At 44.4% G+C, this 12500-nt stretch overlaps 1 non-coding gene and 1 pseudogene across 1 annotated transcript in view; both read left to right on the top strand.

The window, feature by feature from the left end:
* The window catches only part of LOC119558984, a 179-nt gene extending 62 nt beyond the window's left edge, over positions 1-117 (top strand). The window contains exon 1 of the ribosomal RNA XR_005220569.1: positions 1-117. This exon is cut by the window's left edge and continues 62 nt beyond it. This is a non-coding gene — a ribosomal RNA (5.8S ribosomal RNA).
* A 401-nt stretch (positions 118-518) lies between these two features.
* LOC119558982 lies at positions 519-9981 on the top strand (annotated as a pseudogene).
* The last annotated feature ends 2519 nt before the right edge of the window (positions 9982-12500 follow it).

The following is a 12500-nucleotide window of genomic DNA, read 5'->3' as shown; positions in this document are numbered from 1 at the left end:
TCGTGTGAACTGCAGGACACATGAACATCGACATTTTGAACGCATATCGCAGTCCATGCTGTTATGTACTTTAATTAATTTTATAGTGCTGCTTGGACTACATATGGTTGAGGGTTGTAAGACTATGCTAATTAAGTTGTTTATATAAATTTTATAATGAAATTTTATAAGCATATGGTATATTATTGGATAATAATAATTTAATTATTATATTATTCATAATATTAACAAATATATGAAAAACATTATCTCACATTAGTAAATAATTTGAATGTGAAAAACGAAGAGAAATATTTTCTTTTTCAATCAAATAATACTGAGAAATGTCTAGCATAAAAAATTTATCTAGAATTGTCTCTTATTAAAGATTAGTAAATAGAAAGCCGTTGACAATATTATTATTCTTCGTTGATTCGTTAGACCAAACAAATGCCATACAAATATATAAAATATATAACGAATTTAATAAAATGTTTTATCATTATATATAAAGAATTAATTGCAAAAAAAGTTATACACAACCTCAACTCATATGGGACTACCCCCTGAATTTAAGCATATTAATTAGGGGAGGAAAAGAAACTAACCAGGATTTTCTTAGTAGCGGCGAGCGAAAAGAAATCAGTTCAGCACTAAGTCACTTTGTCTATATGGCAAATGTGAGATGCAGTGTATGGAGCGTCAATATTCTAGTATGAGAAATTAACGATTTAAGTCCTTCTTAAATGAGGCCATTTACCCATAGAGGGTGCCAGGCCCGTATAACGTTAATGATTACTAGATGATGTTTCCAAAGAGTCGTGTTGCTTGATAGTGCAGCACTAAGTGGGTGGTAAACTCCATCTAAAACTAAATATAACCATGAGACCGATAGTAAACAAGTACCGTGAGGGAAAGTTGAAAAGAACTCTGAATAGAGAGTTAAACAGTACGTGAAACTGCTTAGAGGTTAAGCCCGATGAACCTGAATATCCGTTATGGAAAATTCATCATTAAAATTGTAATATTTAAACAATATTATGATAATAGTGTGCATTTTTTCCATATAAGGACATTGTAATCTATTAGCATACAAAATTTATCATAAAATATAACTTATAGTTTATTCAAATTAATTTGCTTGCATTTTAACACAGAATAAATGTTATTAATTTGATAAAGTGCTGATAGATTTATATGAATACAGTGCGTTAATTTTTCGGAATTATATAATGGCATAATTATCATTGATTTTTGTGTTTATTATATGCACTTGTATGATTAACAATGCGAAAGATTCAGGATACCTTCGGGACCCGTCTTGAAACACGGACCAAGGAGTCTAACATATGTGCAAGTTATTGGGATATAAACCTAATAGCGTAATTAACTTGACTAATAATGGGATTAGTTTTTTAACTATTTATAGCTAATTAACACAATCCCGGGGCGTTCTATATAGTTATGTATAATGATATTTATATTATTTATGCCTCTAACTGGAACGTACCTTGAGCATATATGCTGTGACCCGAAAGATGGTGAACTATACTTGATCAGGTTGAAGTCAGGGGAAACCCTGATGGAAGACCGAAACAGTTCTGACGTGCAAATCGATTGTCAGAATTGAGTATAGGGGCGAAAGACCAATCGAACCATCTAGTAGCTGGTTCCTTCCGAAGTTTCCCTCAGGATAGCTGGTGCATTTTAATGTTATATAAAATAATCTTATCTGGTAAAGCGAATGATTAGAGGCCTTAGGGTCGAAACGATCTTAACCTATTCTCAAACTTTAAATGGGTAAGAACCTTAACTTTCTTGATATGAAGTTCAAGGTTATGATATAATGTGCCCAGTGGGCCACTTTTGGTAAGCAGAACTGGCGCTGTGGGATGAACCAAACGTAATGTTACGGTGCCCAAATTAACAACTCATGCAGATACCATGAAAGGCGTTGGTTGCTTAAAACAGCAGGACGGTGATCATGGAAGTCGAAATCCGCTAAGGAGTGTGTAACAACTCACCTGCCGAAGCAACTAGCCCTTAAAATGGATGGCGCTTAAGTTGTATACCTATACATTACCGCTAAAGTAGATGATTTATATTACTTGTGATATAAATTTTGAAACTTTAGTGAGTAGGAAGGTACAATGGTATGCGTAGAAGTGTTTGGCGTAAGCCTGCATGGAGCTGCCATTGGTACAGATCTTGGTGGTAGTAGCAAATAATCGAATGAGACCTTGGAGGACTGAAGTGGAGAAGGGTTTCGTGTGAACAGTGGTTGATCACGAGTTAGTCGGTCCTAAGTTCAAGGCGAAAGCCGAAAATTTTCAAGTAAAACACAAATGCCATACAAATATAATTATATTATATAAATCAAGCTAATTAATATACTTGAATAATTTTGAACGAAAGGGAATACGGTTCCAATTCCGTAACCTGTTGAGTATCCGTTTGTTATTAAATATGGGCCTCGTGCTCATCCTGGCAACAGGAACGACCATAAAGAAGCCGTCGAGAGATATCGGAAGAGTTTTCTTTTCTGTTTTATAGCCGTACTACCATGGAAGTCTTTCGCAGAGAGATATGGTAGATGGGCTAGAAGAGCATGACATATACTGTTGTGTCGATATTTTCTCCTCGGACCTTGAAAATTTATGGTGGGGACACGCAAACTTCTCAACAGGCCGTACCAATATCCGCAGCTGGTCTCCAAGGTGAAGAGTCTCTAGTCGATAGAATAATGTAGGTAAGGGAAGTCGGCAAATTAGATCCGTAACTTCGGGATAAGGATTGGCTCTGAAGATTGAGATAGTCGGGCTTGATTGGGAAACAATAACATGGTTTATGTGCTCGTTCTGGGTAAATAGAGTGTCTGGCATTTATGTTGGTCACTTGTTCCCCGGATAGTTTAGTTACGTAGCCAATTGTGGAACTTTCTTGCTAAAATTTTTAAGAATACTAATTGGGTTAAACCAATTAGTTCTTATTAATTATAACGATTATCAATTAACAATCAATTCAGAACTGGCACGGACTTGGGGAATCCGACTGTCTAATTAAAACAAAGCATTGTGATGGCCCTAGCGGGTGTTGACACAATGTGATTTCTGCCCAGTGCTCTGAATGTCAAAGTGAAGAAATTCAAGTAAGCGCGGGTCAACGGCGGGAGTAACTATGACTCTCTTAAGGTAGCCAAATGCCTCGTCATCTAATTAGTGACGCGCATGAATGGATTAACGACGGACGTGTGTTTTTTCGTGGTCCCAATCAGTCGGTCATATCTCGGAAAGTACGTGGTGTACAAAGTTAAAATTTGCGTCAAAATTCGTGCCTTTGCGAAAGGAGTACGGTGGTGTAAAAACATTTAGGAAAAGTCAGCGGTGAGCGGAGTAATCGGAGTTTTCCTTTGTGGAAAATTCCACACGTGCGCGCGCCGCGTGTGCTTGGAGAGCGCTTTCGAGAGAGCGCTTTCGTGAGAGAGCTTTCGCGAGAGCGTTTGGCGTCAGGTGTTCCCTCTCGCGTGATTCCTCTCGCGCGTCAGCTGTGCGAGTACCGCCTAAGCTTTCTTATCGGGTAAGTGAGCTTGCTCGAGAAAAAGTTTAGAGGGTAGGTGGGCGATGGCTCCATCTCCGATGGAGACGGAGGGCGGATGCTCGGGCAGCGAATCTGCCAGCAGTCGAGGTAGCGTCAATGTTGGACGAAAAGGCCGCCCGAAGGGGAAGCGTGGACGAGGTGCTGCCGCAAGGGACGCCTCGCAGGCAAAGATTGTTGCCGTGGATGGAGTTGGAGGCGGGCCAGAGCCCCTTGTAGAGGAGACGCTCTCTTCTCTGGAGATGCCGCCGCCGCCCGCTCCCGCTGCCGCCGCCCCCACTGCTGCTGTAGTAGCTGCAGCTGCTACTGCTGCTGCCGCTGCCGCTGCTGCTGCCGCTGCCGACGCCGCTGAAGCCTCGACATCAGCCGCTGCAGCAAAAGTCGCCGTTGGAGTTGAGGTCGTAGTCCCCTCTCCCCCTCCCGTTGTTCGCTCGTCGCACTGCTCCATGGAGATCGTGAAGCAAGGATCGTGCCGCGTCGCAGAAGAGTCGACTGCGATCAGGGATGAGCTGCTAGGGCTCATTGTGAATATAGTGTCTGCAAAACTCCAGACGGAGATTATGAAAGTCGCAACGAGGTACGACGGCTTGATCTCGTCGCTGCTTATTAGGAATGCCATCCTCGATGATCGCTACAAGCAGTGCAAGAAGACGCCACCGCCGCCAGCTCAGCGACCAGTCGCTGTTGCTAACCAGCCGTCGTATGCAGTTGCGTACCCCAGCTTGCCAGTGCCTTCTGCCACGCCGATCCCGATGCCGCGAAAGCCGCGGGAGACCTGGTCGGCAGTCGTGCACAGCCCAGACCCGACCATCTCGGGCAAGCAGCTGGCGGAGAAGGTGCGGAAAGAAATCGCTCCTGCACTAGGAGTCCGACTCCATGAAGTCAGGGGATTGGCGCGTGGCGGTGCGGTTATACGTACCCCGTCGTCCAGTGAGCTTAAGCGCGTGATGGCTAACAAGAAGTTCGGCGAGGCCGGACTTGAAATTAAGCAGACCCCGGAACTTAAGCCAAAGGTTGTAGTGAGCAACGTCGACACTGCGCACACGCCCGAGGACTTCATGACGGAGTTGTATAAAAACAACTTCGAGGACAAGATGGACCTGGCACAATTCAAGAGGACGGTGCGGCTCGAAAAGCCCTGGTCGCAGGCTAATGGCGCCACGGTCAACGTGACGCTAGAGGTCGACGCGACGGCACTTGATGTCCTGGACGGAGGAAAAGCCTACATAGGGTGGTTTGCATATAACTGCCGGGCCTTGGTGCGCACTTATGCGTGCCATAGGTGCGTCGGTTTCGACCACAAGGTGGCCAGTTGCAGGATGAAGGAGAGCGACAAGGTCTGCCGACAGTGCGGACAGACTGGCCACAATGCGCGAGGCTGCACCAATCCGGTGGACTGCCGGAATTGCCGCTTCAAGGGCTACCCATCGGCGCACCATATGCTGTCCCCCGGGTGCCCTGTGTATGCGGCGGTGCTGGCGCGGGTGAATGCTAGACATTAAAAATGTATAGCTTCATCCAAGCAAATTGTGGCAAAGGACGAGCTGCTACCATCGAGCTCGGAGTCCGATTGCGAGAGAGCAAGAGCCTGTTCGCACTGGTCCAGGAGCCATATGTGAACGACGGGAGGATGGATGAGCTGCCTGACGGTATAAGGAGTTTTACCGATCGAGGAGGAAAGGCGGCCATCCTAGTTAATCACCAGGATGTCACCTGCATGCAAGTGGAGCCCCTCACCACGGAGTACGGCGTATGTGTGAGCATAAAAGGAAGATTTGGCTTAATCTTTCTATGCTCCGCATATTGTCAGTTTGATGCCGATTTACCACCGTACCTCGCGTACTTGGATGCGGTCCTGCTGCTGGCCAGCAGAACCCCCGCAATCCTTGGCCTTGATGCGAACGCAGCATCCCCCATGTGGTTTAGCAAGCTCCCTCCTCACGCTGAGGGACTTGCAAACTATAATCGGGGTGAGCTGCTGTCTCAGTGGATTGTGGAGAAGGAAGCCGTGGTTCTAAACCAGCCAAGTTCGGTGTACACGTTCGAGTCCAGCAACGGACGGAGCGACATCGACGTGACGATCGCCAACGCTGCAGGATCTATGCTAGCCACATACGAGTGGAGAGTGGACGATTGGGAGTTGAGTGACCACAACATCGTTACTGTTGTGGCCAACCCAACGACCGATACAGCCGTTGAGAGCCTAGCTCCGGTGCCGTCCTGGAACTTCTCCAATGCACGTTGGCGGTTGTTCGAGCAGGAAATGGTGAGTAGGGCAACCGAACTTCCGGAAGACTTCTCAGAATCGCCGCTGGACCAACAAGCCTCTACCCTTCGCAGGATCGTCCACGAAGTGTGCGACCTTGTTCTGGGTAGGAGGACTGCAGGATCGCCGAGATCGAGACCAGGTTGGTGGACCGCTGACCTTAGTGCGATGCGCCGCGAAGTCAGGAGACTTAGGCGCCGACTTCAGGATGCCAGACGTCGTCGCCATGACGACGTGGCCGAGCTTATTGTGCGCGAGCTGAGACTTACCTCGGCCGCCTACAAGAAGCTCATCCTGAGGACGAAGGAGGACAGCTGGAGACGCTTCGTGGGAGAAAATTCACACGATCCCTGGGGGCGCGTCTACAAGATGTGCCGAGGTCGCAAGAAACGGACGGAGATTGGGTGCCTTCGCGTAAATGGCGAGCTAGTCACCAACTGGAGTGACTGTGCGCGTGTGCTCCTCCGCAACTTTTTCCCAGTTGCGGAGTCCGATGCACCGATTGCCTCAGCGGAGGAATTCCCACCGCCCCTGGAAGTTTCTGAGGTTGGTGCTTGTGTCGCTAGGTTGAAGAGCAAACGCTCGCCTGGCATGGACGGCATCAACGGTACGATTTGCAAGGCTGTGTGGCGCGCCATACCTCAGCATCTTACGGCGATGTATTCCAGCTGCATCCGGTCGGGGTACTTCCCTGCTGAGTGGAAATGCCCTCGTGTGGTAGCTCTGCTCAAGGGACCCGACAAGGACAGGTGTGAGCCATCGTCGTACCGCGGCATTTGCCTGCTTCCGGTTTTCGGAAAGGTGCTGGAGGCCATCATGGTAGATCGTGTGAGAGAAGTTCTTCCGGAAGGCTGCAGGTGGCAGTTCGGTTTTCGCCAAGGACGTTGTGTGGAGGATGCTTGGATGCACGTGAAGAGCAGTATTCACGCCAGCCCGGCGAAATACGTGCTCGGCATTTTCGTGGACTTCAAGGGAGCCTTCGACAATGTGGAATGGAGTGCTGCACTGCGCCGACTGGCGGAGTTGGGATGCCGAGAGATGGGCTTGTGGCAGAGCTTCTTCTCAGGCAGAAGAGCAGTCATCCGAAGCAGTTACGAGGAAGTTGATGTCCCCGTAACTAGAGGCTGTCCGCAGGGGTCAATCAGCGGCCCATTCATTTGGGATCTGCTGATGGATGTACTGATCCGGCGCCTTGAGTCGTACTGCACACTGAGTGCGTATGCGGATGATTTGCTGCTTCTCGTCGAGGGAAACTCCCGACTCGCGCTGGAGACAAAAGGAGCGCAACTAATGTCCATCGTTGAAACGTGGGGGATGGAAGTCGGCGTTGCCGTTTCCACCAGTAAGACGGTAATTATGCTGCTTAAAGGAAGCGAACACTTTACGCGTGGCCCTTCGCGTGTACCAAGTCGCCCCCCTGCGGTAAAATTTGCTGGAGCAAACTTGCCGTATGTAAGCAGCTGCCGGTACCTTGGCATCACAGTCAGCGAAGGCTTGAGATTCCTCGAGCACGTCGGGAACCTTCGACAGCGTATGGCTGGAGTCGTTGCAGCATTGGCGCGTGTGCTTCGAGTAGACTGGGGTTTCAGTCCTCGAGCCAGGCGGACCATCTATGCCGGACTCATGGTGCCCTGTGCGCTATTTGGTGCCTCGGTATGGTATGTCACTACGACGCAGCAAGTTGTGGCCAAGAGGCGACTCCTTGCTTGCCAGAGGCTAATCCTTATGGGAAGCCTTCCGGTATGCCGAACAGTGTCCACTGCGGCACTGCAGGTTCTTGCTGGCGTTCCCCCGTTTGATTTAGCTGCCATGCAAATGGCAGTTAAATACAAACTAAAGCGTGGATACCCGCTGGAGGAATACGATCTGCTGTATGGCGAAGACCTCACGAGTCTGAGCTGGGAAGAGAAGATGGTGCGTATGGAGCAGTGCTTACTGCACAGATGGCAGGACAGATGGGATGACGTAGATGCATCTGGACGGGTGACCTACAAGTTCATCCCAGATGTCACTCTGGCATTTCGGAATCCACACTTCGGATTTCCGATGCGCACCGGATTCCTGATCACTGGACACGGATCGTTAAACGCATTTCTGCATAATAGAGCGCTCTCGGACTCTGCCGCATGCTCATGTGGCGATCCAGTTGAGGATTGGCAGCACGTCTTGTGTGACTGCCCCCTCTATGCAGATTTGCGCGACCTTGATGGACTTGGAGTGCAGCGAGATGGTGAAAACTGGACGTTTGGAAGGATTCTGGAGGATGAGGACAGGACTCGACGACTCAACACGTTTGCTGACGAAGCGTTCCGCAGGAGGAGGGACTTTTAGTCCAAAACCCTTGCCGTGTGGTAGCGGCGAAGAATTCTGCCACAGCCTGTCATAGCTTGTCGTAGGAGGCGACTAATATGGCAAATGGTTGCCCCATCCGAGCTTGTCGGAGCTGAAGGGGTGAGGCTCACCGAGCCTGTAATTTCGGTACCACGGGTTGAGCAGCTCCAAGGCTGCTCATTGAGGTTGGCCCCCTTGTGGGAGTATCGTGGTGGCTGTGGTTGACACCTATATCGCGGGTAGAGTCCTCGGGCTCGACGTGGATGTTGCGTTATACAACTCGGGTGCCGTGACCCACAGAACGGTAGAGATTTTAGATAGATCTCGCCCCTACGCAAGGGGGAGTGCTTGCCCGACAAGTAAGCACTCGAATTGCTACTGGGGTGGTTGCTATGTATATAGCTATAGCTTCTAGTCCGGGGCGTTGGTTTGGCGCTTAATCTAGACCCGTGCATTATGTACTCACTTGTGGGTATATTAGAATGCCGTGGTTGTAATCCCTTCATTGCGGAACATGCCACGTTAAATAAAAGCGGAGGGATCCGATTCCCACTGTCCCTATCTACTATCTAGCGAAACCACAGCCAAGGGAACGGGCTTGGAATAATTAGCGGGGAAAGAAGACCCTTTTGAGCTTGACTCTAATCTGGCAGTGTAAGGAGACATAAGAGGTGTAGAATAAGTGGGAGATATTAGACTTCGGTTTGGTATCGCCAATGAAATACCACTACTCTTATTGTTTCCTTACTTACTTGATTAAATGGAACGTGTATCATTTCCTAGCCATTATACGGATATATTTATTATATCTTATGGTATTGGGTTTTGATGCAAGCTTCTTGATCAAAGTATCACGAGTTTGTTATATAATCGCAAACAAATTCTTTAATAAAACGGTGCATTTATGTATTTTTGATTTGAAAATTTGGTATAACTCCAATTACTCAGGTATGATCCAATTCAAGGACATTGCCAGGTAGGGAGTTTGACTGGGGCGGTACATCTCTCAAATAATAACGGAGGTGTCCCAAGGCCAGCTCAGTGCGGACAGAAACCACACATAGAGCAAAAGGGCAAATGCTGACTTGATCTCGGTGTTCAGTACACACAGGGACAGCAAAAGCTCGGCCTATCGATCCTTTTGGTTTAAAGAGTTTTTAACAAGAGGTGTCAGAAAAGTTACCATAGGGATAACTGGCTTGTGGCGGCCAAGCGTTCATAGCGACGTCGCTTTTTGATCCTTCGATGTCGGCTCTTCCTATCATTGTGAAGCAAAATTCACCAAGCGTTGGATTGTTCACCCATGCAAGGGAACGTGAGCTGGGTTTAGACCGTCGTGAGACAGGTTAGTTTTACCCTACTAATGACAAAACGTTGTTGCGACAGCATTCCTGCGTAGTACGAGAGGAACCGCAGGTACGGACCAATGGCACAATACTTGTTCGAGCGAACAGTGGTATGACGCTACGTCCGTTGGATTATGCCTGAACGCCTCTAAGGTCGTATCCGTGCTGGACTGCAATGATAAATAAGGGGCAATTTGCATTGTATGGCTTCTAAACCATTTAAAGTTTATAATTTACTTTATAAACGACAATGGATGTGATGCCAATGTAATTTGTAACATAGTAAATTGGGAGGATCTTTGATCACCTGATGCCGCGCTAGTTACATATAAAAGCATTATTTAATACAATGACAAAGCCTAGAATCAATTGTAAACGACTTTTGTAACAGGCAAGGTGTTGTAAGTGGTTGAGCAGCTGCCATACTGCGATCCACTGAAGCTTATCCTTTGCTTGATGATTCGATAATAAAGATGTTGCAAGCGGGCATAATCATTATGCTTGCTTGCAGCATCGCACGCCACTTTGTTTGTGGTGTGTAAGGTAGGGAAGAAGAAATATAAAAGACCTAAATTGGAAACATCAATATATAAGTAAATATTGAACAAACAAAATGTATCGTCATCTTATTAGTGACGCGATGATAAAGTGGCAAACATATTCCATGTATAAATATTCCTATGGTATTAAAATTCAAGTAAAGAGGACATATATAAAAGTTTGTATATATGGTTCATTCAATGGTAGCAGCGGTTGGTTGGTTGGTGTCTGCTCCTCTTATTGTTCAAAACTTATGTTATGGTAGCAAGTCTATATCGTCATATTATTAGTGAAGCGAAAAAGTAGTGGCAAAACATATTCCATGTATAAATAAATATTCCTATGGTATTGAAATTCAAGTAAAGAGGCCATTCAAGTAAAGAGGACTTATATAAATATAAGTATATATAATGGTAGCAGCGCGGTTGGTTGGTTGGTGTGTCTGCTCCTCTTATTGTTCAAAACTTATGTTATGGTAGCAAGACTGTATCGTCATATTATTAGTGACGCGAAAAAGTAGTGGCAAAACATATTCCATGTATAAATATTCCTATGGTATTGAAATTCAACTAAAGAGGACATATAAAATTACTATCAATGGTAGCAGTGGTTGGTTGGTTGGTGGTTGGTTGGCGGCTGCTCCTATTATTGTTCAAGACTTATGTTATGGTAGCAAGTCTGTATCGTCATATTAATTATTAGTGACGCGAAAAAGTAGTGGAAATCATATTCCATGTATAAATAGATTCCTATGGTAATGAAATTTTCAAGTAAAGAGAGGACCATTCAAGTAAGAGGACATATAAAAAGTAAGTATATGTTCCTCCAATGGTAGCAGTGGTTGGTTGGTTGGCGGCTGATCCTCTTATTGTTCAAAACTTATTTTATCAATATGAGTTTGGCAATACAATAAAGAAGACCAATCTAATCCATATAAAACTAAATGTATTATATGGATATGCTTAGGAAACCCATATATTCATAAAAAAAAATTATGTATAGAAAATTATACATATATCTTTTATATAAATGAATCGTATGGATATCGCCTTATGGTAGGTATAATAACTTTTTAAGGCATAATAATGTATAATATAGAAAATATACATTGAAATATAAATGCATTTTTATAGATATGGCGGCATATAAGTGCCATATACACAAGAATAAATAATAGAATTTACCAATATATAATTAAAATGAGATATATAAACCTAGTGAGGGGCTGCACTAGTATATGAATCGTATGGATATGGCTTATAGGTATAATACCTATAAGGCATAATAATGTATAATATAATAAATATAAATTAAGATATGAATGAATTATATAAATATGGCATAGAAATGCCATATACATACATAAGAATAAATGGTAGAATTTACCCATATATCACTGAAACACGATATATAAACCTAATGATAGCTGGCACTAGTACTGTAAACATGCACGCAATAGTGCGTGGGGTAAAAAACTACTATAGGGAGGTGGTCGTTGGCGGGCCCCTCCTCGTATTGGTCAAAACTTATGTTATGCATATGAATTTGTCAATACTATATAGAACGCCAAGCATATCCATATAAACTATGGATATGCATAGAAATCCATACAAAAGTAAAAAAAAATTATGTATAGAAAAATATACATATATTTATATAAGTGAATCGTATGGATATGGCTTATAGGTATAATACCTATAAGGCATAATAATGTATAACAAGTAAATATACATTGAAATGTGAATGCATTGTATGGATATGGCATATAAATGCCATATATATAGAAATAAATTGTATATCAATGATATAACAATTATAAACCTAGTGAGGGGCGGCACTAGTGAATGAATCGTATGGATATGGCTTATAGGTATAATACCTATAAGGCATAATAATGTATAATATAATAAATATACATTAAGATATGAATGGATTGTATAAATATGGCATAGAAATGCCATATACATAAGAATAAATGGTAGAATTTACCCATATATCACTGAAACATGATATATAAACCTAGTGATAGCTGGCACTAGTACTGTAAACAGGCACGCAGTAGTGCGTGGGGTAAAAAACTACTATAGGGAGGTGGTCGTTGGCGGGCCCCTCCTCGTATTGGTCAAAACTTATGTTATGCGTAAACATATGATTTTGTCAATACTATAAAGAAAACTTGTTTTGTACATACAAAACTAAATGAATTATATGGATATTGAAAAATAAATGGCATTATATCCATATAATGAAAATATACTTGTATTCTCTTATTATAAGAGAGAATACCGTATAGTTGGTTGGCAAAGACAATTGAAAATACCCGAATTGCAGATGATGGGTTCAAAAACTACTATAGGGTGGTGTAGCAAATAATATGAAGATGATATATCCATATAATGGATATACACTAGTATTCTCTTATTATAATAGAGAATACCATATAA

This window comes from Drosophila subpulchrella, unplaced genomic scaffold, assembly GCF_014743375.2.
Source record: "Drosophila subpulchrella strain 33 F10 #4 breed RU33 unplaced genomic scaffold, RU_Dsub_v1.1 Primary Assembly Seq153, whole genome shotgun sequence".
Taxonomy (NCBI): domain Eukaryota; kingdom Metazoa; phylum Arthropoda; class Insecta; order Diptera; family Drosophilidae; genus Drosophila; species Drosophila subpulchrella.
This window is presented reverse-complemented; position numbering and strand designations above follow the sequence as displayed.